Below are 26777 nucleotides of genomic sequence, written 5' to 3'. Positions count from 1 at the left end.
AAACCACCACTGGCTCTGCACCCCTTTACCTAAATTCATTACTTCAGACTTATGTGCCCTCTAGAAGCTTGCGTTCTGCAAGTGAACGTCGCTTGATTGTGCCATCCCAAATAAGCACAAAGTCACTTTTATGGACTTTTAAATTAAATGTTCCCTCCTGGTGGAATGACCTGCCCAACTCAATCCGAGCAGCTGAGTCCTTAGCCATCTTTAAAAATCGGCTTAAAAAACATCTCTTCCATCTTTATTTGACCCTCTAACTTTAGCACTCACTATTCTAATTCTATTCTTAAAAAAAAAAAAATCTAACTAGCTTTCTAATCTTTTTGTATTCTATCTGTTTTCTTTTCATTTATTATACAACTAACAAAAGCAAAAAAAAAGACCTCTAACACTAGCTTGCTCTATTTATTTATTATATTATTTAAAAGCCCTTGCTACGTGTACTGCGTTTAAGCTAACTGAGACTTATTATAGCACTTGTATATCATTGCTCTTTTGTTGATTTTGATTGCTTCCATTGTCCTCATTTGTAAGTTGCTTTGGATAAAAGCGTCTGCTAAATGACTAAATGTAATGTAAATGTAATGATTAGGAGCAGGTGTGGGGGGGGGCTTTAGGAATAGACACAAGGAAGGACACTAGAAGGCAGCATCAGTTTATAATGAATAGAATCATATAAAGAATATGTTATTACGTACTGTTTTATAAAGCACTGCAATACATTGAGGTGTAAGTACTATTTGCCACAATTTACATTAAGTATGAATAATACCTCACAGTGTAGGTGATCTCAGGTTTTGCTATCCCTGAGTGATGGAGAAACACACACACACACACACACACACACACACACACACACACCACTACTCTGAACATATTAATACAGATCAAAATAGCACTATAAAGCTCAGCTGTGTAATGAATAGTGTGATTAAACAGATCTGAATGAATGTCTACATAAGACAGACAATTTGGTTAAAAATCCTGACAGTGGAATAAAGGTTTTTTTTTTTTTTTGAATGAGACTCTAAAGTGGAAATGAAGCAGTCAGTCAAGTTTGCATTATTTAGGAAAATAACTTCAATTTTAATAAAAAAAATTTATATATAACAAACATGATTAATGTAACCATTTTAAAGAAAAAAGGTAGTTTTGTTATAGCTTTTGCAACAAGGGCGCCGCCATCTTGCAGTAGCACCGCGTGACGTCGCGGGGTTGGTTCGCTCCGATGGCCAGTGCAGTAATATAAGCATTTCTTTACATTTTGAAAACACGCTTGTTTTGAAATGGAGGAAGATGACCTTGAAAGCACTGTTAAGTCCATAATATAAATAATGCTTATGCATTAGAGCATATACGGCGATGGGGCCGAGCAGTAGGACTTAGGGGTTGAAGAAGTCGTGAACCTGCTGGTTTGGGGTAAAGTGCGGGTCAGAAAAAATACTCGTTTACGTGGATACCTCTCAAGACTGTCATTCCGACGTGCTTTGTGTGCATTTGCTGATGAAGGCGCGAAAGAAAGCTCAATTTGGTAGCCTACTCATGTGCTGTCCGAGCCCAGCTATGGCTTTGTGTCTGTGTGTGTGTGTGTGTGTGCGGCGCTGGCGCGAACAGAAATGATCTATCACAACACACATGAGTAACGCATTTAAATCTCTTTCAGAAAAGGTCTATCACAGCGTGTAAGTACAGTTTTGAAATCTATTCCGTGCTGTCTCACACTTGAATGGCTTAAAACACTTTAATATTTAAATGACACGACTTAAAACACCTGAGAATGATAAACTTTATTGAGGAAGCAGCACTGGTCCGACTGTTCAGAGAGGTGATTAGTTAAACACTGCGTCCTGTTAACAGCAGGAAAGCTAATTGTATTCTAAGGTGAACATAAAATATGAAACATACAATTGTTGAACCATTCAATGTAATACATATGTATTAATGGTCTGACATAAAAATAAAACGTGACATGAATGATATTGTATTAAGCGTTGTTTGTTTACATCACGTTGCGCCTCGCATTATGAAAACAATGTTTGGGATACCACGATCAAAACTTAACATAAAAACACTTCAATGTCCAACAATCAACCAAACCACGTTAAAAAACAAATTATTTGTGTGTTAAAATAATATGTGTGTTCAAAATGTAAAGAAATGCTTATATTACTGCACTGGCCAGCGGAGCGAGCCAACTCCGTGACTTCACACGCGGTGGTACTGCAAGATGGCGGCGCCCTTGCTCCAAAAGCTAAAACAAAACCTTTTTTCTTTAAATGGTTACATTAATCATGTTTGTTATATATTTTTTAATCAAAGTGGAAATCACTTTACTAAATAATGTTAACTTAACTGTCTGCTTCACTTCCACTCTAAATGATTTATGATCATGTTGTTTTTTTTTGTTGTTGTTTTTTTGTTCTTTGACATTTTAAATCTCAGTCCAATGATGCATCACACATTGATTTGTACTTTCTCTTTACTTATGGATTCACGGCTAAACTGATCTGATCTGAGAGCGTGAAGAGTGTGTCATTGTTCTCTACAGGTTGAGAGATTGTGGCGTCACAAATGAAGGTTGTTCTGCTCTGGCTTCAGCTCTGAGATCAAACCCCTCACACCTGAGAGAGCTGGATCTGTCTGGGAATAAACTAGGACAATCAGGAGTGAAGCGTCTCTGTGCTGGACTGGAGGATCCTCACTGTAAACTGGAGAAACTGTGGTAAGATCATCTCTCTGATAGTCTCATGTGTTTGTCTTCAGTAAGATGTGTCCTCTAATGTAAATTGTAAGACTAAAGCTTGTAAAATAAATGCTAGATAGATAGATAGATAGATAGACAGACAGACAGACAGACAGATAAATAGAAAAGAAGAGGATGGGAAAGGACATGACAATCCCTGCCAGTACCGAGACTCAAACCTGTGACCTGTGGGCAGGGCTGGACTGGGGTTAACCCTCTGGAGTCGATCCCCGCGTATACGCGTTATGAGGCATCTTCTCCTGATAACTCGAAAAGAACGTAAATTACACTTTCAGTTTTGATCGTACAGATAAGAGCAATACATCAATCGAATCTGTAAAGGGTTTACTTTTATTTGTATACACACATAATAACAACAAAACTTTGTGCATTTATAAAATAAAGAAAACAAACAAGGTGCGCTGACATGAGAGATACTGTATATCTATAGAAAGCTTGACATGTCTACTTTTAAACCTCTGGAGTCTAAGGGTATTTTTGGGGCCTGGAGAAGTTTTGTCATGCCCTGACATTTGTGCTTTTTTCAGTTTCTTATAAATATCTAAATGGCTAACGTCTAATCTCACTGTAATCAGCACAAACTGGGCTATAATAATATGTGAGCAGCATGTATGTACACGATTGTGTTTTTGAGAAAAAAAATGTTATGCGTGGTTAGTGAAAAACTAAAAAATGTTAAATCACTTGAATAAGGCAATAAAACACATACAGAAAAATTGGTTCCCAGGAATTTTGAGAACTGGAGCTTGTAGCCTAGAATTTTTTTTTTCTAAATGATGTGAAAATCATCTTGTTTACTCACTTACAGAAAACAATATATTGATTTAAAATTTTCTAAGACACTTTTTTGTTGGTAAAAGTCATATGCGAGTAGGCGTCAACTATCATGAATTCACACCTGAGAAGACAAAGGCCTGCATAATGAGCTGCATAATGAGCCATTCAGTCAGCTGTGACACTGAGAGGGATGAGTTACAAGAAAGAATGTGAGGACAAAATAAATGTATATAATTTTATGTTTGTAGTTTATTTAGAATATATTTAATTATCCCACAACATAATTTAATATTCACTTGTGAGTGCAGTTAAACAGTTTATTAGGAAAAAATCAAAGCTGACTTTCAAACTGAATTTTTTTGCATCATTACTCCAGTCACACAATCCTTCAGAAATCCTTTTAACAATCTTATTTTCTACAAAAAAAACATTTATTGTTATTATTATCATCATCATTATTATTATTATTATTATTATTATTATTAATGTTGAAAAGAGCTGAGAATATTTTTTTTTATGTTTTTTAGGGGGGATAAATTGAAAGAACAGCAATGATTGTTACATTTGTTACAGTTACATTTATTGTTACATTTATATTATTTACATCAAGCTTTTGAATGGTATAGTAGTGTATATTGTTATTGAAACTTCATAATATTTCACTTGATTATACATTTAGTCAGGAATTATAGTTTGGAAAAAGTCTTTGGAAAAAGTCTAACTAATAAAATGTTTACACGTTATGTGAAAACTAGTACAAGTATATAAATAAATAAAAAGAGATTTACTCATGTTTATGAACTCTGCTGAATAAAGTGCTTCATTCTTTTTTCTGAGGAAATCCAAATCTCAAATCCTCAACCACATCACATCTTTTTGGGGTGAATTATGTCTTATTCCTCTCATCGCGAAGCAAACAGTAAAATAATAAAAACTTGAAGAACAGTCTCGCTGCGTTGTCTTCTGTTGTGTGGCGTATTCAAGCCGCGCGCTTCAGTGAAACATTTGAATCTCAAAAGCGCGCTCGGCGCGGGGGCGTGGTCGCATTAGAAGATAATGAAGGGAGACGTGAAAAACGGACATCGCGTTGTTTTCATATGGATTACTTTATAACAGAATATTTGTTTTCAGCAGCACTTGTTTAGTTTAAAAGTAGACATGTCAGGCTTTCTATAGATATCTCTCTCATGTCTCTGTGTTGAGTATTCACTGAGTTACAGTTCATTTTAATGACGCATTTGTATCTGAAGATCAGCGCAGACAAAGGCTGCAGACAGCACTCCTTGTTTGTTATCTTTATTTTATAAGTGCACAAAGTTTTGTTGTTATTATGTCTGTATACAAAAAAAAGTAGACCCTTTACAGATTCGATTGATGTATTGCACTTATCTGTACGATCAAAACTGAAAGTGTAATTTAAGTTCTTTTCGGGGTTATCAGGAGAAAATACCCCAAAACGCGTATACACGTTAATCGACTCCAGAGGGTTAAACTAAGCAAGTGCTACCAAAAACAAATATTCTGTGATAAAGTAATCCATATGAAAACAACGCGATGTCCGTCTTTCACGTCTCCCTTCATTATATCTAATGTGACCACGCCCACACGCCGAACGCGCTATTGATATTTTAATGTTCCACGTGAAGCTCGCGGCTTGTAAACGCCCATACAGAAAACAAAGCAGCAAGACTGTTCTTCAAATTTTTTTATTTTATTTTACTGTTTGCTTCACGCTGAGAGGAATAAGACATAATTCACCCCAAGAAGATGCGCTGAGGATTACCTCAGGATTTGAGTTTTGGATTTCTTCAGAAAAACGAATGAAGCGCTTTATCCAGCAGAGAACATGAGTAAGTCTTTTTATTTTTATTTTTATATATACTTGTATTAGGTTTCACATAACGTGTACACATTTTACTAGTTAGACTTTTTCCAAACTATAATTCCTGACTAAATGTATAATCAAGTGAAACATTCTGAAGTTTCATTTACATCATCTAAATGTTCTACTGTACTACTAGTATCAGTGACCATCACAATAATGTTAATAATGTAGTTTATCATTTAGTTTATTTAAGAGCTCATAAACAATATACACTTTGGAAATGCTAGTTATGTGATGTTCATTTATATATTTCAACATTACACAATACCAGTCAATACCAGTTTGCTAAAGCAGTAATATTGTTCAATATTTTTACTATTTAAAATAACTGCTTTCTATTTGAATATATTTTACAATTTAATTTATTCCTGTGATCAAAGCTAAATTTTCAGCATCATTACTCCAGTCTTACTCAAAGTGTAACAATATACACTATACCATTCAAAAGCTTGGAGTCAGTATATATAGAAATTAAAACTTTTATTTAGCACACAATTAAAAACAATTAATATGATAAATGTTACAAACAATGCTGTTCTTTCAATTTATCAAAAAAACCTGAAAAAAATATTCTCAGCTCATAAAATTTTTAATAATAATAATAATAATAACAATACATTTTTTTTTTTTTTTTTCTTTTGGAAATTCAGCTTCTTCCAAAGCTGAATTTTTATTGCTAAAAATTCAGCTTTGGAAGTCAGCTTTGATTGTTCCTAATAAACTGTTTAACTGCACTTGCAAGTGAATCTGAAATTATTTTGTGGGATAATTAAATATATTCTAAATAAACTACAAACATAAAAATATATACATTTATTTTGTCCTCACATTCTTTCTTGTAACTCTTCCCTCTCAGTCACACACCTGGCTGAAAGGCTCATTATGCAGCTCATTATGCGGGTCTTTGTCTTCTCAGGTGTAAATCACAATAATATTCATGATAGTTGACGCCTACTGGCATATGCCCTTTTGAAACAAAAAGTGTCTTAGAAAATTTAAATCAATATATTGTTTTCTGTGAGTGAGTAAACAAGATGATTTTCACATAATTTTGAAGCAAAAATTCTAGGCTACAAGCTACAGGTTTGACAGTCTTGTGAACAAATGTTGTGTATGTGTTTTATGACCTTATTTCAGTGACTTCAAAATTTTAGTTTTTCACTAACCACGCATAAACGTTGTTTTCTCAAAAACAAAATCATGTACATACATGCTATTTACATATTATTGTAGCCCAGTTTGTACTGAATACAGTGTTTTCAGACTTTAGCCATGTATATGTTTAGAAGCAACTGAAAAAAACACAAAAGTCAGGGCATGTCAAAACTTCTCCAGGCCCCCAAAACCCCCTTGACCTCAGAGGGTTAAAATTCAGCCCTGGACAAATCCAGCTCATCTGGCTCACGAGTTCCCCCGTGAATGTTTTGCTGGGTGACAGGGCCTTTAATTGGAGTAAATAATAATAGATTTTACCGAATTCATGACAAATGCAACAAACTTAATGCATTTTTGTCACTTAGAAATGCACTTGACAGTAAAGCATTGATTTTGAGCTAGAATGCAGGAAATCTATTGATAAATAAATTCTTTCATCATTTCCTCACCCTCATGTCATTCCAAACCTGTATGACTTAGTTTCTTCTGTAGAATACAACAGATATTTTGTAAAACGTTACCAAACCATTTTGGTTACCCTTGATTTCTGTATGGACAAAAATTTATTGAATTTCTGAAATTATCTTCTTTTATGTTCCACAGAAGAAAGAAATTCATACAGGTTTTAAGTGACACGATGTTGAGAAAATGACAATTTTCATTTTTGGGTGAACTTCCCTTTAAGAACTTATTTACCAGTAATATTTAAGTAGGCTAATAACAGTAACATTTCTAATAAATACATCTCTATTGTACAGTGTTAATAACTGCAAGTTAAATTACTATGGAGATGAATTTACAAGTCTATGTATTGGCATTTTCCAATTTACCTCGTCATGAAGTTTAGATTGTCGTGTTTTCAGCCAGCATCACTACAGAAGCTTTAATGTTCTCATATCACACGTCTGTATAACACAATTCTGTGTCACATCTGAATGGATCAAGCCACTTGTGTTGTTTATCACTTTACATTGTGACGTAAGCGCAGCACACGTTCATCATCGCTGTGTGGGTTTCTGATCCCACTCTGCTTTTGCGCGTGGCTGGCGAATGCATTGCGTAGCGCTGCTTTACACTTTTGGAGTATTTGCTTTTTGCAGTTTGCTGTAATTTAAAAACAGCGCCTAATGTGAGGGAGATCTCATTCGCTTCGGCGATCGGCCCACTACTCGACCGGCCCACCGGGAATGTCCCGATACTCCTGATGACCAGTACATCCCTGCCTGTGGGTTACAAGTCAGACTCTCTAACCATTAGGCTATGACTGCCCCATATAGATGATTGATAGATTAGAAATATTAGATCGAATGGAAGGTTAAATGAGTTTGAATGGTCTAGAAATAGTACATAGAATGGCAGCTAAATGGAGTCTAAAGACCTTCAGTTTGTTTACATTTGAATTTTGATAATTGGAGTTTGAATAGTCTTGGCTCATCTGAACATTTCGTCAATGTAAGTCTGTGAGATTTTTATAATTTTAATCTTCATTTTTAGGTAAACTGTAAATCGTAATTAGAGGAGCAAGTGACTGTTTCTCCAGACAGATCTGTCCTTATATCACTATGAAACAATATCTCACATTCAGCTCTGTGTGTCTGTTCAGTCCTGAAGCACATGACAGTTTCAAACAGCACCACTGAGCATCAACATGCAGAAATCTCATTCTATCAGCAGCAGTTTGTGGCAATGCTTGTCATTATATCTCCTCTCCTGCTCTGAGACCAGAGTCAATAACAAACTACACACACTTCAACTACAATTAACACTGTGTCATTGTTCTCTACAGGTTGAGTGATTGTGGCGTCACAGATGAAGGTTGTGCTGCTCTGACTTCAGCTCTGAGATCAAACCCCTCACACCTGAGAGAACTGAGTCTGATTGGGAATAATCTAGGAGAATCAGAAGTGAAGTTACTCTCTGATCTGAAAGATGATTCAGATTATAAACTAGAGACATTATACTACTGTGAGTATATTATTATTTAAATCTTTTAAAATGGCCAAAGTTTAGTAACAGACATATTTGGAGAATATAAAATAATAATTCAGCTCCACTTTAGTTTCTGTACTTTAAACTGTTTAATTCTGTGATGATCTATGAATATATTAATATTTTCATCTCCTCCAGTGTCTCTGTGTGTAAATGATAAAGAGAGTGTTGTTGATCATTCACTGTTATTAATCTATGATCAGTTATTCATTCAGATCAGAGTATGTGAGCGGAGTGGAGCGTCAACAATTTCTCCTCCGCGCTCCGAGCATTTAATTATCACTCCGCTCCGCTCCACTCCGCGCTCACTGATATCAGAAACACCGCTCCACGTCTAAAGTATTTCAGTATGTTTGAAATTCCAGAGTTCAACTTCTGTTCATAACGTATATTAAAAAAAAAAAAAGAAAAAAAAGAAAAACACAAGGAGAGTTTAAACGTGGCTTATTGGAACACTAGTGTGCAAACTTTTTTCCTACCACATGACAAATAACATGTCAGCATTAAAAGGTATAATTGCTGCTTTTTGCAGTGCAAATTTAGTTTGTGATGAAACGTTTTCGCCAGTTATTTTACCTACGAATCGATGCATTTCTTCTACAGATTTCTGCTCATTCAAAATCAGATACAGATGAAGTAGCACTGTAAGATTACATTTGTTTGAATGCATTATTCAGAAAGTGACTGCGTGTGAATAATTAAGTGTTGTAGTACCCTACGTGTTTAAATCATGCTTTCACTGAAAATATTCAGTATTTAGAAGAATCAAACATCCTTGAGAACTATAACTTCCCGCTCATGTCCATCTAGACATCATAGCCTTCACATTCTTTCTGATTTGAATGATCCTTATCTATCAAGCTAGCTAAATATGTTTAACATGTGATTTCTTGGTAAATATCCAGTTATATTACGGGCTGTTGGCATGAATTGTACTCGTGATGGAGCGGTGCTGGAGCGCTCTTGGAGAGAGTGAAAACCACGACGCTCCGACTTTTAAAAAATCCGCTCCTCGCTCCAGTCAAAATCACACCGCTCCACTCCCCGCCCAGAACACATACTCTGATTCATATCTCTGACTGTAATATGAATATACTGTGTGTTTCTGAGCTGGATCTGCTGATGTGATGTGACAGCAGTAATGTCTCATACTCATACGTGACTGGCTGTGTGTTTTAGTGTAGGACTCTCAGTATTTAGACGTCAGTTCAGTTTCCTCAGGATCAGCTGATGGTGAATAAGAGCCGCTACAGAGACGTCACAGTCATACAATCAACAGAGACTGAAGACACAGAGACACACAGATCACAGAGACTGAAAACACAGAGACACACAGATCACAGAGACTGAAGACACAGAGACTAAAGACACAGAGACAGATCACAGAGAGTGAAGAGACAGAGACACACGGATCACAGAGACTGAAGACACAGAGACACACGGATCACAGAGACTGAAAACACAGAGACACACAGATCACAGAGACTGAAGACACAGAGACACACAGATCACAGAGACTGAAGACACAGAGACACACAGATCACAGAGACTGAAGACACAGAGACACACGGATCACACAGAGTGAAGACACAGAGACACACGGATCACAGAGACTGAAGACACAGAGACACACAGATCACAGAGACTGAAGACACAGAGACACACGGATCACAGAGACTGAAGACACAGAGACACACGGATCACAGAGACTGAAGACAGAGACACACGGATCACAGAGACTGAAGACACAGAGACACACGGATCACAGAGACTGAAGACAGAGACACACGGATCACAGAGACTGAAGACAGAGACACACGGATCACAGAGACTGAAGAAACAGACACACGGATCACAGAGACTGAAGACAGAGACACACGGATCACAGAGACTGAAGACAGAGACACACGGATCACAGAGACTGAAGATACAGAGACACACAGATCACAGAGAGTTAAAACACAGGGCTATGAGACACACTGGTCACTTAGGACGATCAAAGTAAATGAGCTAGGAGTGTGTGATATTTATCATCTCCTATATCATAATTGTTTTAATGATGTGTGAGGTGACAATATGTAATTCTGCAAAAAAACAAAAAACAGTTCTTGAGAGTCTTTCACTGCAGGATGTCTTATTGTGTGACGTCAAATTATTCAAACTGGATTTCCCTCAAAGCGTCGTCACCAAACATTTCCAAACATGTTCAAAGAATCAAAAACAACAAAAATGATCAAATATTTCCAAATCATCCTCACATTGATTGGATCCTACTGTGACGAGAACGAGTCTCCATCTGTTACGCTCCGTGGCTCAAAAGGGACGGAACAAAAACAGGGACACACAAGAAAGAAAGAAGTAGGATACAATCTTTATTTAATAAAAAAAATAAAATAAAATCAAACTACAGGAAAAAAAAAAAAAAGAAGAACACAGAATGTAAGAGTCAGGAATCAGTGATGTAAAGTTAAATGAATGCATGGAAGTGTAATGTGTAGCAGTGTTGATGTACAGAAGAAACAAGCTTCAAGGAAACTAAACAAATTCAGCTCTCTCTCTCGTGGTCCTTCATCTCACTTCTTTTAAAAGCCTAAAAGGAAGTCAACAACAGGTTTCCTCAAAGAAACTACCAGAGAACAATCACTTAGGAGGAAAACCTCACATAAAACAGAGATCGTCACACATTTACTAAACAATGTAGTAGTAATGGGGTGTCAAGGTTTTTATCCAAAGGACATTAAGAAAATAGTTGATATGTTTATACAGCACTCAAAACCAAGAAAATCAATGTCAGATTTTCAGTGATGGGCTTATATCCTGAGCTGTCCAGATTTAATATAGATCATCATAACTGTGTATTCTGAAATTCAGAAATAGACAACTTATCACTTGTACATTTTCTTGTATTTTAATCCAGTCTAACGTTTGAGTGTGTAACCTTTGTATGTATGTTTATTTTTATTAAAATATGTGTTGTCTCGAGAAGAGGGGCTTCCACTTGATATCGTCATGAGAAATGTGTGCCCTGCTGTATCTTGATTTAAATACACTTCAAAACTCTTATTTTGAAATGAGCTTCAGTGATATTGAGGAACACCCCAAAATTTTTTTTTTTTTTTTGCCAAGGTATCAAAACATATAAATACATAGTAAATGTAAAAGTACCTATTTAAATAAAATGACAATGAAAGCAAAATATAAATTATAAATGAAATACAGAATATAGACTTAAAATGTATCAAAATAAATGAAAACGCTGGCACAGGTTTATCATCTGAAGATCTTTAGAGTTCTTTGAGGATGAAATAGTTTGGATGTATTGCTGGATTTCTGTTTCAACAGCATTGAATAATAGAGATTGACTGATTGATCAGTTTTGATGATTATTCAGCACTGATAGTCAATTGCTGGAATTATCGGCTAAAATCCATGCAGATGATCAAAGGGTGTAGGTTTGATTTTGGCATTGATGGGGACATCACAGCAGACAACAGACATTTCATTGTTTGATCAAATTATTGCTAGGGACAGTTTAGTAGTGTCTGATATTGGTAGGATCAAATTCTACACTCTTGAAAATCATAACAAGCGATGTCTTCAGAAAATATATTCTCTCCTTAAATATGAAGAGGTCAGAAACAGATTAATGAGTTACTCCAAATTTCACTAAAAGCTTATAGATGTAATTATAATACAAGTCAGACATTGAAGTGAGTTGCTGTTTTTGTCTCTTCTGAGGAAGATTCATTCACTTGTTTTCTACCCACACAGAGACATTTTGGTCATATTTATTTAATGTTCATCTAATCTCAATTTGTAAGTGACTTTTCTTCCTGTTTTAAAGATGTTTTCATTGGATTTTTTGGCTACTCAAAAGAGAATATAGGAAAATATAACTTTAGTTGTGTTTTCTTCTAGCTAAATTTCACATAAACAAAAATCCAGCTCTATATTCACGTGTCGTCTTAAGGTGAAAAAAAAAAAAAGTGCACTTCCATAATATACTTAAAGTGCTCTATTTTCTCACACTAATTTTGTATTTAATATACTAAAAATGATAATTTAGTACTTATTAAGATGTACTTGAGATCGTCTTGTACTCAACTGTGCTATTTTGGGACACCATGAATATGAACTAAAATGAACTCATCTTTCATACACTAGTACACTCAAGTGCACTACAAGTGGTGACTAAATACATTTTTTAACACAGAGATAGTATGTTAAAAGCGCATTTTAGTTCATAGTGTCCCAAAACAGCACAGTTGAGTAGCCTACACTTAGATGATCTTAAGTTTATCTTGAGAAGTACTAAAGAATCATGTTTAGTAGGTATATTAAGTACAAAATTAGTGTGCAAAAATAAAGCACTTTATGTAGCCTACATTATGAAAGTATAGCCTACTTTTTTTCACCTGGGATAACTTATGATGTTTGGATAATGAACGTTAAATTTGCTTTGATATAAACGGAACACAAAGTAAATATGCTCACATAAAAATCTTCTTAATATCTCAACTGTCTCTCATAAATGGAGATTAAACTTCAGCTGAAATCTCTTATTTCTCAAATATTTCACCTGAAAAGACACATAAAAAGACATATAATCTCACGTTTCTCTTTTCAGAAGAAATCTTAATATCTGTGCTCAAATCTGCCAAAACGCAAACGTCTGTAATCAAAAGTCTCATTATATCAATATTGACACCAATATTTCTAAATGTTTCTAGTAAATGAAAATGTGTTTCTTTACAGCAAATGAACTTGCTCTCAGTCTGAATCACTGGTGTTGGTGTTTTAGTGGCTGTAGTGTATTACACATTATCTTCAGTGATCAAGAGTTACTGCCTGCGTCCCAATGTGCATACTATCCATCCTAAATTCTATGTGATATTAGTCATTTCCAATAATATTTAGGGCAGATATGGCTATGACTTGCAGGGCCCCCATCACAATAATGATTTACATATAAAGCTTTAAACAGGATTTTTATCCCATATCAAAATTCTTGATGCACTGAAATTTCATAATTTTTATTACCAATTTCAATAGCCTATTACAAAAAATATATACTAGCCTAAGAAAAAATAAGCTTACTGAAGACAAGTAAACAATCACAAATTAGGCTACAACAGAACAAAGATAATAAAAAATGCTAAAAAACACACAAAACGACTGATATTCTACCAGATTATCTCCCAACCCTTAAAAGAATATATAGAGTTTGTTCAAACACAAAAACAATATACATCCAGTTAATAATCAAACTAACCTAAAATCTGAGTGGACGATGACACTGTTTTTATTTGCTCCATGTGTCCGCTTCACTTGCTGTTCCAACAACTTCCACTCCATCATCAGCTTACTAAAATAACCTGATAGCTGGGGATTTTACTGACTAACTTATGCTTTTCTGTTGTTTAAATTTGAAGTTTTTCATTTTTTGAGCCTCTCTCTCTCAGAATTGCTGACATTTGACTAATAGAATATTGTACAGAACGAAGTGAAGAGTGGAGGTGAATGCAGACATACTGGGCAGCGATCAGCTGATAGATACGTGCACATATTGTGATCAGTGATGAGTCCATTTCACAGGTCCAACATTTGTCATGTCGCCGAACCCAAGGTTTTTAAATCTTATGTCCAGGTAGGTACTGACAGCAAGACCATGAATGATTTCAATAGCTCTGAAATGACATTGGCATTGTACTGACAGCTTAGCAGCTAGCTTGGCACTGATAAGATGCATTTGAAGTAGTGACAGCAGGGGAATCACTTTTGAAACTTGAATCGTGTTTTTCAGATAATATCTGTTATTACTTCTTCAAATGTTCTCATTTGACGAGTCTTCCTCACTTAAGCACAGTGAGATCTTTCCACCAAGACAGAGGACTGTGGTAACAGCTTCCTTCTGATCAAATAGTGTCTCGAACATATAAAACACAGAGTTGTTTGGTAACGCTTTAGATTACAGTCAGCAATGTACCGCGTAAAAGAGTACCTCCACAGTACCTACTCGTAGGTATAAGGGAACAATATGCAACGTTTGGGGAATAAGGGGTTAATAACCTGTGAAATTATAAAGCATTTATACGGTAAGTATTTTAGTACTAAAGGGCACCTATTCTGAAATTACGTGGTATGTATGACACACAGATCGAAATTTTCCGCGTAAGCATGACGTACAGCTGTACGTACGTGTCAGTGTTGCCAACTAATTTTCAGGGGAAGTTGCTAAAGACAGATTGATTTGTTGCCAAAAGTTGCTAAAAGACGTTGTGATGTCATTGCGTGATGACGTCATTGCATAACCATTACACAAAACAGCGTTTTTACGTAGAATACACAACGAGACTAAAAAAATAAAAGCGAAAGATATTTTTTTAATTTTATTTGTTCATAAAAATAATATAAAACATAAAATATTTTAATTTGTAAAAGTAACATAACATCTTTATGACCCGATTTTTTTTTACAACATTTAATTATTGAACAGTTACACATTTTATTTATTTTCTTATTAACCAGTAAAACTGCACATTCTGAACAATTATAGTTTTAAGCAGTGTATTGGTAGTTAGTATGCTACACAAAAGTCTGTAAAAATAGAATACAATGTACTGTTAATATGAAGAAACAATCCATATTTATTTTTCACAGGTGTTTTACCTGTGTTTGAAATTCCACATTGTATTTTGTGTTTTAAGGTTACAGGGTTACAACTTAATGGATAACATTCTGGCAGAAAATGACTAGTACCTTTTCAGTGTTTTTACATATTATTTCTTATAGCGTACCTAACTGAACAACAGTTATATATACAAGCTAATAACATGCTGTATCATAAATGTGCATATATTATTGACCAACTGGAACTAGCAACTTAATGCACATTTGATGTTTGTACTGTTAGGCATCTTTCTCCAGCTCTCTCCAGGTTGATGTGCTGCTTGTCTGGCAAGCTGTTCAATGGTTTCCTCTTTTTGTGTAATTTAGTTGAAAACACATGCCTTTTTTATCATTTGAGTCACTTTACAAAAGTTGCTTAAAGTTGCCAAAAACTTTTTTAAAAATAGCTAAATTTGTTGCTAAGTGCTTTTTGAAAAAAATGTTGCTAGGGTAGTCTGAAAAGTTGCTAAATCTAGCAACAAAATTGCTAAGTTGGCAAAACTGGTACGTGTAGTAAACAGAAACAATGTGCAATGTTTGAGGGATAAGGAGGTAATGACTTGGAAAATTAAAAGTATTTATGCTATTAGTATTTCATAAGTCAAGTGTAACTATTCTAAGATTACGTGGTATGCATGACCTACTGTGTTAGGCAACAATATTATGATTTAGAACAAGTTGCCTTATTGTAATAACACAAAATATATGATGCTGTATATTTTTACAGTACGTACTGGCTAGCCTACTTATTGTATTATTACAACATATATCTTGACTTTTTGTAGCGCAGCTGCCGAATTTCCCGTCAAAACGATAGCAAGCATTTAGAAAAAGTAATATGTAAGCTTTTTGTTTGCATGGCTGAGGTTGGTTTGAATGCCAAATTTCTAAGAGTTTATTCAAAGCTCACAAGTAAAGCCTAATTTATATCCACGTGGCTTTTTTGCTCCTTGGGAAACTAATGATAATGATATTTTAAGACCAGTCAAATCAAATATGTGATGAATGTCGTGTGGTAGCCCATTCAATGACATATTTTAAAAATAAAATTATGTATGGGCTAATGTAGGCTGTTATATTTGGGTTAAATACATGCTTTTAAAATAGGCCTATATATAACCTATAATATACACTACCATTAAAGAAACAAAGGTCAGTAAGATTTGTTAATGGCTTAATAAAAAGGTTGCATTTGTTTGTTTAAAGTGCCCCATTATGGATTTTTGAAAATTACCTTTCATGCAGTGTGTAACACAGCTCTAAGTGAATGAAAACATCCTACAAAGGTTTAAATCTAAAAGTGCACCGTGTATAAAGTTATTGTCTTTCAAAAGTAAGAGTCAACACCGAGTCATGAAAATGAGTCAGCTGTTTCAAGGTGACGTCAAACTGAAACATTAGCATATTTATGCCCGCCCACCCAGCTAACAGGGAACGTTCCCAGAACATTCACTAACGTTCTTTAAAAGTTGTGTAAATGTTAGTACAAAACATTATTAAAATAATGTTTTCGGAACGTTCTTATAAAGTTGTTAATGTTCTTTTAAGGTTGCTAGAAAACGTTCTTAGAACAACGTTCTCGGAACGTCTTTAGGACGTTATTTGTAATTGATGAATGTTCTTATAAGGTTGACAGAAAACGTTCTTAGAACAACGTTCTCGGAACGTCTTTAGGATGTTATTTGTAATTGGTGAATGTTCTTATAAGGTTGACAGAAAACGTTCTTAGAACAACGTTCTCGGAACGTCTTTAGGACGTTATTTGTAATTGATGAATGTTCTTATATGGTTGATAGAAAACGTTCTTAGAACAACGTTCTAGGAACGTCTTTAGGACGTTATTTGTACTTGATGAATGTTCTTACAAGGTTGACAGAAAACGTTCTTAGAACAACGTTCTCGGAACGTCTTTAGGATGTTATTTGTAATTGATGAATGTTCTTATAAGGTTGACAGAAAACGTTCTTAGAACAACATTCTCGGAACGTCTTTAGGATGTTATTTGTACTTGATGAATGTTCTTATAAGGTTGACAGAAAACGTTCTTAGAACAACGTTCTCGGAACGTCTTTAGGACGTTATTTGTTCTTGATGAATGTTCTTACAAGGTTGATAGAAAACGTTCTTAGAACAACGTTCTCGGAACGTCTTTAGGACGTTATTTGTAATTGATGAATGTTCTTATAAGGTTGATAGAAAAACGTTCTTAGAACAACGTTCTCGGAACGTCTTTAGGATGTTATTTGTAATTGATGAATGTTCTTACAAGGTTGATAGAAAACGTTCTTAGAACAACGTTCTCGGAACGTCTTTAGGACGTTATTTGTAATTGATGAATGTTCTTATAAGGTTGATAGAAAAACGTTCTTAGAACAACGTTCTCGGAACGTCTTTAGGACGTTATTTGTACTTGATGAATGTTCTTATAAGGTTGATAGAAAACGTTCTTAGAACAACGTTCTCGGAACGTCTTTAGGACGTTATTTGTTCTTGATGAATGTTCTTACAAGGTTGATAGAAAACGTTCTTAGAACAACGTTCTCGGAACGTCTTTAGGATGTTATTTGTACTTGATGAATGTTCTTATAACGTTGTTAATGTTCTTATAAGGTTGATAGAAAACGTTCTTAGCACAATGATCTCGGAACGTCTTTAGGACGTTATTTGTAATTGATGAATGTTCTTATAATGTTGAGAAAACATTTTTAGAACAACATTCTCGGAACGTCTTTAGGACGTTATTTGTAATTGATGAATGTTCTTATAAGGTTGATAGAAAACGTTCTTAGAACAACGTTCTCGGAACGTCTTTAGGACGTTATTTGTAATTGATGAATGTTCTTATAAGGTTGATAGAAAACGTTCTTAGAACAACGTTCTCGGAACGTCTTTAGGATGTTATTTGTACTTGATGAATGTTCTTATAAGGTTGATAGAAAACGTTCTTAGAACAACGTTCTCGGAACGTCTTTAGGACGGTATTTGTGCTTGATGAATGTTCTTACAAGGTTGATAGAAAACGTTCTTAGAACAACGTTCTCGGAACGTCTTTAGGATGTTATTTGTACTTGATGAATGTTCTTATAACGTTGTTAATGTTCTTGTAAGGTTGATAGAAAACGTTCTTCGCACAATGATCTCGGAACGTCTTTAGGACGTTATTTGTACTCAATGAATGTTCTCATAATGTTGAGAGAAAACATTTTTAGAACAACATTCTTAGAGCATTCAATTTTATTTAATGTAATTTCTAAATTAATTAATTGCTAAATGTTATTATGGTGTTATCCTAAAACATTCAGATAACAGCATGTCCTTATAGTTGCAGGCTACTTTATGAACGTATCATAATGTTGGGAGAAACTTCTTTCTTATAGGCTATATAAAACCTATGAATAGAATAGAATAAAATAAAATAGAATATGATAGAAAAATAAATGTATTTAAATATGAAACTACAACCTGGAGTAGGTGGTGGCTAATCGCCTGAATGTAATTTATAATTATTAATTATATATCTTTTATAATTTATTTAAGTCACTTAGGCATATTAAGTGAATTGCAATCACTGTAAAAGTGAAATTTGCTAAATTAAGTTAATTCATTTAAGTCAAAAAAATTATAAGATTATTTCAACTTAATTTGTGATTTGAACTCAAAAGCTGTTTAGGTTAAGCAGAACTCAAGCTAAATAAATTACTATAAATTAATTTAATCTACCATACAATCTATGATTTTTACGTATAAATGGCTGACCACAAAATATTTAAAAGAAAAATGAGCATAATTCATGATTTCAAACATGTTAAAAGTAATTAATTTTACTCGACAAAATATTATCTGGGTGTTTTTCAAAAACCGCGCGCATTTTTCAGTCAGTCGCGTCCACACTCTGCTCATCCCCCGCGGGACCGCGCTCATTTGCTCACTCACACTGATCACAGCAGGACTACAGGCGACGCGGTCACGGAAAATAACAGGTAACGTTAAGCATTTCGAGCTTCTTTATTCCTATTTAAAGCACTTTAGAACGTTTGTGTTTTACTGTCAACTTTAACTGAAGATTAACCAGCTTAGTTATCACAATGTGTGTAACTTTAGCTAAGGTTAGCAAGGAGCTAACACACCATTACATCAACGTTATCAACGGCAAGTGTTAAATATGCAGTGTTATACACAACAGTTCGTAAGTGGTAAATTAATAAATATTTTTGGTGTTTATCACAGCCGGACACAGACAAACGAGTCCCGCAAAGTGTATTTTTAAACTAAGGTTAGAGAGACGGCTGACAGTATCTTCGTCATCTCTAACCGTCACTCCCGCCACATATCTGAAGCGAGGTAAAGCCAACACACATTCACTGTATTAAAACACCTTTAAACTTCTTGTTAATTTTTATTGATTATCTGTAAGTTTCATCTAGAATGTCTATGTGATGCTGATCAAGTTTACTAAATCCACCGAACGGTGTACAAACGGGCTGAAGAGCTTTATAATGGCTGTTTAAACTTAGTTAACATTTTACACTGTTATTTGGTCCTCACGTTGTCTTATTTAAAATTCATATTATCAAATTGTTGTCATACTTTGAAATCAATGTTTTCAGTGCAAAGGCAGAGAGGGGCGGTGTGATGGTATTGGCAGCAAGAAGGCTGCAATACTAATATGGGCCTGAAATGAAGTAAGTAGAATTCACATTAAACAAATTGATGGGCTTTAGTGTTGTACCAGATGTTTATTTGTCACGTTATAAAACAGTTATGTAAATACATCGTTCTTCAGTTTTTATTTTTTGATGATTTGCCATAAATGCAGATGTAATGATGACCAGAAATGACAAGCAGCACAAATGGTAAGTCTTCTGAAGCAATATTATACTTTTGTTTTGTGAATATTAGATTAATCAAATACACAGTGAATACACAGATGAAAAATAACAAACCTCAAACTAACATCCCACAAGAATAACATCATGACATCTAAGAACCAGTCATGTATAATTCAGACTAGGGCTGGGCGATATATGAAAAAAAAAATTATCTCGATATTGTCACATTTTTTATGATATTCGATATATATCTTGATATGTTTGCATTTGCATTTAGATAATAAAAATAAAAAAAACTTGGGGGAAATAGTTAAACTGGGATAAGAATTTTTATTTTATTTTTTTGAACAAGTTTTTAGCTAAGAACACAAGTCTGTCTACTGTCTCTGGTTTAAGAGAAGCTCTGTGGCATGAAACTATGTTCCCACTGCCATTAAAAACCCTCTCAGATGGGGAGCTATTTGCTGAAGCACATAGGTATTTCTTAAATATATATATATATATCAAAATACCAAAGACTTATACACTCTCCGTCTATATTGTGAAAACTGGTAAAACAAATGAAAAATATTATAAAAGTTAAATTCCTATAAGTAATTCCACATTGCCATATTTTTACACATGATTCATAAAAATAAGCTATCCATAAATGTTGCTTAATTGGGAGTTAAATTTCTCTAATTTTGTGTTTTGTATTCAGGAACAATATCAGTCATTCAAGCTATGATCCTGGCAGATCTACTATCTGAAAAAAGACTCAGCAGATTTTTTTCAAGACACACAAGGTAGGACACAATTCAGGACAACTTTATATTTACTTGGCAACATTTTTCTGAGATCAGCAGAAATTACTGAATAGTTGATCTAGGGATGCTCATTTTAAATGGTTAACCATTAACAGACCGTTAAGAATTTTGACAGATTAAAACAATCAGTTAAACGGTTTAAAAAGTCATTTATTTATTTTTCAGTAATTTATCAAAATATTTAAAAAGGTTTGCTGCATGGTTAAAATATGCTACTCGTTTAATTTAAAAAAAAAAAAAAAAGTCCCATTTTATTATTTAATTCAGAAATAGGTCTGATGCAGACACGAAATGTTTAAAATCATTATAATAAACTGTAAACATAGCTAGGCTATTTTAGTTCCCCTCACTCCACAACAAATCATTTCAATTAACTGTATTTAGAAAATAACAAGAAATAGGCCTTTCAGAAGTTATAGCAATATAAACAACAAGCCAAAAGGAATTAATTTAGGCTAAAACGAAACTGAAACCAGCGTTGGGTCTCTCATTCGACACAAATTAAAATGTTTCCGTATTCACGATGTATTTGAATGCCAAATTATTATTTCTTATGTACTTCATTCGCGTTCCAATATCAAATATGTTTTGCATAACATTACGGTAACACTTAACAGCACTGATTTTACTGCATATTTAAACTGAGCAGTGTGGTTTTTCCCCCATGTTTGAGTGAATGTATTATTTATGATGATGAACAGGCTACATTGTCAAGGTAGCAAATCTTAACTGTGTGAATGCATGCTGCGCCAGCGCAATCACTTGAAATGTTTCCTTCTAACAGTGAAAGCAACTACTCATTTTAGTCATAAAGATAATCGGAATTGTAAACGGTTTGCCTTTATTTGTGTAGATTCACAATAAAAACAAATCTTTTTGTGTAAAATAAGCCTAAAGAAAAATAGGATGCCGCTTTCTGCTGTCTGTTTCCTTTTGTGCAGCAAAAAAAAATTAACCGAAACTGCATTTTTCATTCATTTTCATAATATATTAAGCAAAAAATATATTTCTCGTATAGGCCTATTTGTTTGTTATATATATATATATATAGAGAGAGAGAGAGAGAGAGAGAGAGAGAGCCTAGCTTTATTATGTTTTTCTCCTCCTTCAGACACGCTGCAGGTGCGTGATGTGATTTGAAGACCATGTGAATCCTCATGTTCTGTTGTTAACGGCTTTTTGCACATGTAAAATTAATACAAATGTTAGTATTTTTAACGGGTCACAGACACTGATCCTTTCTAATTTAATTAAATTCTAATTTAAAATAATCTTGTCGGTTAACGGTTAATAATCGGTTAACGACCGTTGGTTGTCGGTTAGGAAAAAAAACTAAAATGAACATCCCTAAGTTGAACATAGTTGAACCACTAAAAAATTAAAATTCTGTCATGGTTTACTCACCCTCATGTTGTTCAAACCCATTTTGAATTAATTGTATTAATCTTTAGACAATTATTATTATTTTTTATAATCTTTCATCATTTTTGTCTTTCCATTGGAAGTCTAGGCAGTAGACTTATTATTTCATAGGAATTTTGTAATAACACAGTTTGTAACATCAGCCAATCTGTTTACTTTACAGATGGAGCGTGGAGAGACCGGACAGTTCCCACAGTGCTAGTTTTTCAGCACCCACACCCCACACACAAATTCATATAGAAGTTTTCAATAATAAAAAGTTTATATGATAGTTTATATTTAGCTATGAAGTTATAGTTCATTGTCATTAATATTAAACTAAATATTTAAGTCCCCCTGTAGTGAAAATCAAGTTTTTATGCTGTTTATTTGTCTTTGTGGTTTTAAATATTGCTACATTACAGTCCAATAAACCAATCACATTAAAGAATCAATTTCTATCATTAGAATGCAAAATATACCAATACCAGCACAAAAGTAAAAAACATTAAAGCAAAAAAAAAAAAAAAAAAAAACATTAAGCTGTGGTTTAATGTGAATTTAGATACAATATTTGACTACGGGAGACTTAAATTTTTTTTTACATGATATGCAATTTTCACCAATCTGTTCAATGTGTTAATGAGATTTTTGAAAGTGATTATCTTTAATAATTCAGATACCTGTTGAAATGCACATGTAATTATATGCTTGCTCGTATCTTGAATGTTGTGTTAATAAACATTATGTTAAAAAGAATTGTTGCAACAGTGCTAACCTGAAAATAACATTTTATTAAGCTACACTTTGTAACGTTCAAATGAATGTTTATAGAATGTTTTATTTTTAATAAATTGTAAGTGGAAAGAACATTGTAGGAACATTCTGGTAACCATAAAATAACGTTCCAGCAACGTTAAGCAAACTAGACATTTTAACGTTCCTGGAATGTTCCAGATAAACGTTCATAGAATGTTATATTTTTTATGAAATGTAAGTTTCAAGAACGTTGTAGGAACGTTATGCTGACCATAAAATAACATCCTGGGAACATTTAAGCAAACTGGACATTTTAACGTTTTTGGAACGGTCTAAATAAACGTTCATAGAACGATTATATTTTTTATGAAATTTAGGTTTCAAGAACGTTTTGTAGGAACGTTATGCTAACCATAAAATAACGTTCTGGGAACATTAAGCAAACTGGACATTTTAACGTTTTTGGAACGTTCTAAATAAACGTTCATAGAACGTTATATTTTTTATGAAATTTAGGTTTCAAGAACATTTTAGGAACGTTATGCTAACCATAAAATAACGTTCTGGGAACATTAAGCAAACTGGACATTTTAAACGTTTTTTGGAACGTTCTAAATAAACGTTCATAGAACGTTATATTTTTTTATGAAATTTAGGTTTCAAGAACGTTGTAGGAACGTTATGCTAACCATAAAAATAACGTTCTAGGAACATTAAACAAACTGGACATTTCCACATTTTTGGAACGTTCAAAATAACGTTCCTACAACCAAAAGGGAACGTTAGGAAAACGTTCTCAGAACATAAATTTGTTAGCTGGGCACTTGTTGTGCGTGCAGACCCGGGAAAACGTGAACCTCCCCTCCCTCAAACACCGCGGCGGATTCCTGTGGAGAAGACGCTGTGCTCTGCGCTGTGAGGGGAGATCCGTTAGGGTACAGTTAGAGTATGTCGAAAAACTCCCAACTCATTTTCTCCTCCAACTCCAAAATCATCCGAAATCGCTGCAGAAGCACCGACTCAGTGTTTACAAAGTGAACATGCAAGGATGGTCAAACACTCTTTCCAAAAACAATTAATAAATAAATTTAAACAACGATGTAGGACGATTTTGAAGTTGGAGGAGAAAAGTGTTGGGAGTTTTAAGACATACCTTATCATGTGCCGTTGCACACAGAGTACGCATGCGCATCGCAGAGCTAGACAAGACAAGCAAAAAGTGTATAATTTTTTTTATTATAATTTTTTTTTTTTAAAGAAAATGACCGATCGTTTCGTTATATAAGTTGCGACTGATAAATGATTTGCGACTGAAGAAAGGGAGACATGAACATCTTGGATGACATGGGGGTGAGTAAATTATCAGGATATTTTTATTCTGAAAGTGGAGTAATTCTTTTAAAAACTTGCCGTCATGCACTCTGAAGCCTACTGTAGCATGCAGAATACATGTTTAGTTGTGTGTATTGTGTTCGCTCCATGCAGCTTGTAGGTCTCTGTCTAACAGCAATATCTGTTCACTCGCAATTGTCTAGAAATGTATAGATGAATAGTGAATGTTTGTCGTTGTTATTACTTGTAGTTCTGATAAAGAATAGAGCAATACATTAGTGTATAAACTGCAGTGCTTTATCAATAACACATATAACATGGCTGTTTGGGTGTTTTCCACCGAGCTGTGGGCTCAGTAATGGTGATGGGCGTTCTGTTATTGACCAGCGCTGCATGCAGTAGACTAATCACTACAGACTGCGTCATCAGACCAGTCACCACAGTTTAGCATCACGCAAAGGAGGGGTTTGGAAAAATTAATCATTAAATGAATCATTTGGGAGTCATTGAGCAAAAAATGAAACAATAAATGCATATTTTAAGACAATGAAAGTGTTTTTTGACCTTGCATGCATATCAACTTGTTGTTGGGGACTCCCAAAACCAAAATATGAACCTTTCATTACCCATAATAGGGACACTTTAAAAAATACAGTAAAAACACCTCTCATGCTAAACTCCAGCTTTCAGTGTCACATGATCTTTCAGAAATCATGCTGATTGTTGCTTAAGAAACATTTCTTATTATTATAGCTGGCACACCACACTGACAAAAAAAAGCAAGATTTGAAATTTAATGGACTATAATAAATATATAAATCTGGACAGCGCTAAAATAGTAAATATTTTGAAAATGAGGAGCATATGTTTCCCATCTTCCTACAACCCCAATTCCAGAAAGGTTGGGACGTTTTGTGAAATGCCATAAAACCAAGAATATGTTGTTTAACCTTTTATTTAACTGACTGAAGTACAAAGAAAAACATTCCTATGTTTTCACTGGCAAACTTAATTTTATTTTGTTAATATAAACAAATTTTGAGCCATGATCCAGCTTTGCTTGCAGTAAAAAAGGTGTTCAAGAGTTCCAGGAATGGAATAACAAACTGAAATCTCTTCTGTAAAAATGTCCCTGTGGATATGTTCTAAACAGGTTTTTTTTTTATTTTTTTTTTAAATTTGGGGCAACAAGGTATATCAGCATCTCAACAACTCATGTCAAGCTCTTGTTCTGTCCAGACTGGACTATTGCAATGCTCTCTTGGCAGGTCTTCCAGACAGTTCTATCAAACCTTTACTATTAATCCAGAACACATCAGCAATATTAATTTTTAACGAGCCGAAAAGAACGCACGTCACACCTCTGTTAATCAATTTGCACTGACTACCAATAGCTGCTAACATAACATTCAAGGCATTAAAGATGCAATAGGTGATTGTCTTCAGAAACATTTTTTTGTTATGCTGGTTGAAAGTCTCTTCACATCCCGATAGCAATCATTAAGTGGTCTAAATGCATTTATCTGTATTTATATATTCTGTGGAAGGCATAGGACCAAGAAATGTTCGTCCAATCAAAATGCTTGGTCCAAGCGTTTTAATTCACTTTCATACCTGCCTGTCAACATATGTATCTGCATACCTCTGTGCACCCTGTTCGCGGAGACAGGATATGTCATCAGCGCGTTCACGCACGCTGTGCGGACAGAGCGAGAATGGCAGACAAACAACAACAACCCGATCTTCCTTCCTGGTAATGTAGCGCCTTTAAAGTTTTATCACTGGTGAATGACACATGATGTCAAGTCAAGTCACCTTTATTTATATAGCGCTTTAAACAAAAAAGATTGCGTCAAAGCAACTGAACTAGGGCTGGGCGATATATCTAACGATATGATCATGCGCATCTAGTCAGTAAATCTGGTTCCGTGATTACTGCTAAATCGCCATCACCTGCTTTCAAATGGAGCGGCATTTAATAGACAGAGCCATAGATCACTGACAAGCTACACAATATCGCGTTCATTATCCCAGATGAATCGCCTTCGATAATGAACGCAATATTGCGTAGCTTGTCAGTGATCTACGGCTCTGTCTATTAAATGCCGCTCCATTTGAAAGCAGGTGATGGCGATTTAGCAGTAATCACGGAACCAGATTTACTGACTAGATGCGCATGATCATATCGTTAGATATATCGCCCAGCCCTAAACTGAACAACATTAATTAGGAAAACAGTGTGTCAATAATGCAAAATGACAGTTAAAGGCAGTTCATCATTGAATTCAGTGATGTCATCATCTCAGTTCAGTTTAAATAGTATCAGTGCAATAATTTGCAATCAAGTCAATGATATCGCTGTAAATGAAGTGTCCCCAAATAAGCAAGCCAGAGGCGACAGCGCAAGA

General features: G+C 34.5%; 2 long non-coding RNA genes across 3 annotated transcripts; both read left to right on the top strand.

Moving 5' to 3' along the window:
- The first annotated feature begins 2680 nt into the window (after positions 1–2680).
- On the top strand, positions 2681–9930 carry LOC109096761. Of its 2 annotated transcripts, none has more exons than XR_006159671.1 (3): positions 2681–2725; positions 8371–8549; positions 9758–9930. It is a non-coding gene; the product is annotated as an uncharacterized LOC109096761 (long non-coding RNA). The 2 variants fall into 2 exon arrangements; XR_006159670.1 differs by having other exon boundaries at positions 9753–9930.
- Positions 9931–18876: 8946 nt separating this feature from the next.
- LOC109088530 lies at positions 18877–22698 on the top strand. Its single transcript, XR_006159673.1, has 5 exons — positions 18877–19222; positions 19470–19583; positions 19850–19924; positions 20772–20856; positions 22463–22698. It is a non-coding gene; the product is annotated as an uncharacterized LOC109088530 (long non-coding RNA).
- The last annotated feature ends 4079 nt before the right edge of the window (positions 22699–26777 follow it).

This window comes from Cyprinus carpio, unplaced genomic scaffold (assembly GCF_018340385.1).
Source record: "Cyprinus carpio isolate SPL01 unplaced genomic scaffold, ASM1834038v1 S000006651, whole genome shotgun sequence".
NCBI lineage: Eukaryota > Metazoa > Chordata > Actinopteri > Cypriniformes > Cyprinidae > Cyprinus > Cyprinus carpio.
Note: the sequence above shows the minus strand (reverse complement) of the source record. Positions and strands in the feature narration are given on the sequence as shown.